This window comes from Elephantulus edwardii, unplaced genomic scaffold (genome assembly GCF_000299155.1).
Source record: "Elephantulus edwardii isolate Elephantulus edwardi_28Jun2011 unplaced genomic scaffold, EleEdw1.0 scaffold00336, whole genome shotgun sequence".
NCBI classification, from domain to species: Eukaryota; Metazoa; Chordata; class Mammalia; order Macroscelidea; family Macroscelididae; genus Elephantulus; species Elephantulus edwardii.
In genome coordinates, this window is record NW_006400086.1 from 1144196 (window position 1) to 1148273 (window position 4078).

General features: G+C 40.6%; 1 pseudogene; it reads left to right on the forward strand.

The window, feature by feature from the left end:
• Nucleotides 1-971: 971 nt before the first annotated feature.
• LOC102858877 lies at nucleotides 972-1286 on the forward strand (annotated as a pseudogene).
• The last annotated feature ends 2792 nt before the right edge of the window (nucleotides 1287-4078 follow it).

A 4078-nucleotide genomic window follows, 5' to 3' on the forward strand; every position in this document is an offset into this window, starting at 1 on the left:
AACAATGAATGAATGGAATTCCAAAATCTCTGTAGATGTTCATGGAAATGAAAAAGAAACAAACTAAATTATTAAAAAAAATAGGAAAAAAACCAAACCCAAAAACACAATGTAAGTGAAAGATTGTATAAAACACAGTGTATATGAATGAAACAAACAACCCTTTCAGCCCTTTCCATGTCTATAAGCTCTCATAATCATTTGTTGCATATGGATAAAAGAATTATTATATGAAAACCATTAAAGTATTTAAAAAACAACAAAAAAACAAATAATAATACGTGTGATACATTCTAAAAGTATAGCCAGTCAAGTAAATGTTAATAATATAGCACTGTTTCCTGTGTTTGTTAATCACCTGAAGTAAGGAAAGTATTTAGCATATGTTGTTTGAAAAAAACTTTTGAGTTAAGCACCGTATTTTTCAATTGTCAAAAATGTTTGTATTGTTCTTGAAATGTTCTTAAAGTACTCAGGAATCTATCCCTGACTCCTGAACATTCCTAGATGTCTCAGATTCACTTTGAGCAATTAATGTGTGTTAGAATAATTTGGAAATTTTTAAGTATCTGGTAAAGAATGAAACAGTAAAAACTACCTCTTTATTAATGTACAAATGTATGATGTACTTATTCCTGTATTTTAAAACATTAACATAACCATACAATGGAGGACGAGAACGGGGTCAGGGTGTGCTAGTGTGGGCACACAGGATGCTGGGAATTACGTGGATCTCTGGCACATGGCCACAACTAGAGCACGCTGGCATGCCTGGAGCGAGTCGGGGGCACGCAGTTGCGTGGGGGGGGGCACGCGGTTGCGTCGGGGGGTCACGTGGTTGCGTGGGGGGCACGCGGTGGCGTCGGGGGGGGGACACGCGGTTGCGTCCGGGGGGATGCGGTTGCGTGGGGGGGGCACGCGGTTGCGTCTGGGGCACGCATGCGCATTGACTGTTAGAGGCAGGCGCCATCATGGAAGTGTTTCTGATGGTTCGCCGCCACAAGACCACCATGTTCATCGACGCCAAGGAGTCGAGCACCGTCCTGGAGCTGAAGCTTATGATCGAGGACATCCTGAGCCGTCCGCCTGAGGAACAGCGCCTCTACAAGGACGACCAGCTCCTGGACGACGACAACATGACGCTCCTCGATTGCGGCTTCACCAGTGAGACGGCAAGTCCCCAGGATCCAGCCACGGTGGGGCTGGCATTGTGGGTGGATGGCGCCTTGGAGGACCTTCACATCGAACCCTATTCCATCCCGTGGGACCCGGAGGACGCGGAGTAGGCGGCGGAGGAGGAGATGCAGGAAGCAATGACGATGAGCACGCAGGGCCCTGGGGGGGGGGTGACCTCTACCCCACCCCGCCCCGAAAAGAGAGTTGGGTGTAAAGAAAACAAAAAACACCCAACATTAATAAATTCCCCACGTTTACAAACAAATAGAGGTCGGTGTGTTTGTGGGTGTGTGTGCATGTGTGTGAATTCAAGGCTACAGGGATTTTAGCAACATGAAGACGTTTTAGAGGGTTTGACTACATGGGAAACCAGAGCATTGAAGTTAAAAGAAAAATCCTGGTAAAATTGTTTAGCATGGGAATTTGACATTTAATATCTTAGAATATTAATTAGACTAAAAATATTTTTAAAAATAGTGCTTTGGGGTTATTTCTTTGTTTACATACATAATTTTTATTATTTTGGTTGCAGGAAGGAAATTCATGCTTGCTCCATTAATTCATGTTCTGAAAATGTTCAAATATCTAAATACGTGAATAAAGGATTATGTTGTTGTTAGGTGCCGTCAGTTTAGTATGACTCAGCGAGCCTGTGAACAATAGATCTGAACCCTCTTCTATTCTGTGCCATCCTCATACTACCTGACACACAGGAGCCTATTGTGGCAGTCACCGTGTCTGTCCACCAGGTTGAGGGTCGTCCTCTACCTCACCAACCCTCCTCTCTAGCAACATGCCCAAAATGTGTGGGGCCAAGCCTCGGGCGAAGCCTCATCATTCCTGCCTCCAAAGAACAGTCCAGCTGCACCCTCTCCCAAGACATAGCTACTCATTTTCTTGGCTGCCCATGGGATGTTCAGTGCTCTTCTCCAACACCACAGCTCAAAGCACATTAGTTCTTATCCTGTTAGCTTTATTCATTCTCAAGCTCTTTGATGGATAGCAAATGATTGGAAATAGAATCAGAAGGTGAATCAGACACACCTTAGTTCTCAAGTTGACATCATTACTCCTCAATGATTTGGAGAGGTCCGTAACTGCCGATTTTCCCAGCTAATTGTGGACCCATGCATATGACCATGTAAATCTTTCCATCCAGTATGATATTACCTATCAGTCCAGGAGTAAGAATCATTGTTTTCTTGATATTGAGATGCAATTCCATACCAAAGGCTGCATACCTTGATCTACAACAAATACTCTATGTCCTCCTCTCTTTGAGCAAGCAAGATAGTGGCATCTGCATAACGCAGGTTGTTGAGTCTTCTTACAATCCTGATGCCACATTCCTCTTATTGAATAATTTGCTCACAATACACATTGCATAGGTATGGAGAGTGCATACAACTCTGAAACTCTCCCTTCTCAGTTTTAGACCATGCAGTGTTCCCATTCTCCTGGTTCATATATAGCCTTCGCATGAGCATGAGTAAAGTCCAGCATCCCGAATAATCTTTTCCACATATCTTAGTTAATTTTTAAAATAATTCGGTGATTTGCAATAAATATAATTAAAAAATTAATAAAGCAGTTATCTAGCATATAAAGAAGTAATTACTGAAGGTAATTGGGGAATAATTATATCAGAAATTTCAGACTGAATAACTGCATTGTGGGTTCCCTCCATCCTCAAATATATCAACTGAAAGAGTGCAGGGTGAATTTGAAAAGGCAATGTGAATTTTTTTGTACTTGGTCCAGTTACCTGCTATTCCAGCCACTAAATTTCTTGTTCTGTAGGTAAGGAACCATTTAAAACTTAAATGGATTAAACAGGATACTAACATTGTGTGAATCTAATTAAATAGCTATGAACCTACCAGAATGTTCCAGGTCAGTTCTTCCCTAACTTTAGTATACAAGGTGCGGGGGGGGGGGGGTTGTGTACCAATGAGGGAGTTTTTCTTTTGCTTTTCAAGGAGAGGAGCAAAAGGGGGGAGGGGGAGGGGTTTGTGCGGGGAGAAGGGTGCAACAATGAATGAATGGAATCCCAAAATCTCTGTAGATGTTCATTGAAATGAAAAATAAACAACCTAAATTAAAAAAAAATCATAGAAAGTGATTCAGTAAAACTTTGTGGAGGGCTCTTAAGATTCTATGTTATCCAGCAAAAAAAAAAAAAAGTGTTGCTTCTGATCCATCAACTACATTGAAGGAACAAAACATTTTTCTCAGCCACAGCTAAAATAATGGGAGGTTTTTATGAATAAGACTTTTTTTCCGGAATAAGACACATTATGTCTTAAAATAGACATTATACAACGTCACAAAATTTCTTTTTCTTGTAGTATGTGATAGCCTAGGTACTGTTCCTTAGTGCGGATAGTCAAGGCTCAAGAGAAATCCTCTTCCCTTTTTGCCATATTATTCTCACCAGATGATGCTTTTTTTAAAAAAAACATCATAACTTCCAAGAAGTCACAAAATGAAGGTCTTTTAGGTAACACAAGACAATTGTATAAAGTAACTTTAGAGAAAAGTTAGTTTATGCAAAATAAAGGATAACCCAAATATTAAATTCACTACTCTTGAATCAATTTTGACTCATGACACGATCATGTAGGACAGTGTAGAACAGCCAGTAGTACGCTTTCCAAAGTTGTCAGTCACTACACAAGTGGACTACTAGGACTATGTCGCATTGAGCAGCTAGTGGATTTGAACCATTATTCTTTGGATTAGCAGCTGGATGCTTTTACTTCTGTGCCACCCAGAGGCAGGCCAAATTGTTATTATTGTAGGTTTTATTTTAGTGCTCGTTACAGGATTCATTTGACCTTGAACCATTTGATAGATTTTGCTAAAGATTCACTTTAAAGAACTTTGTTTAAAATGTATATAC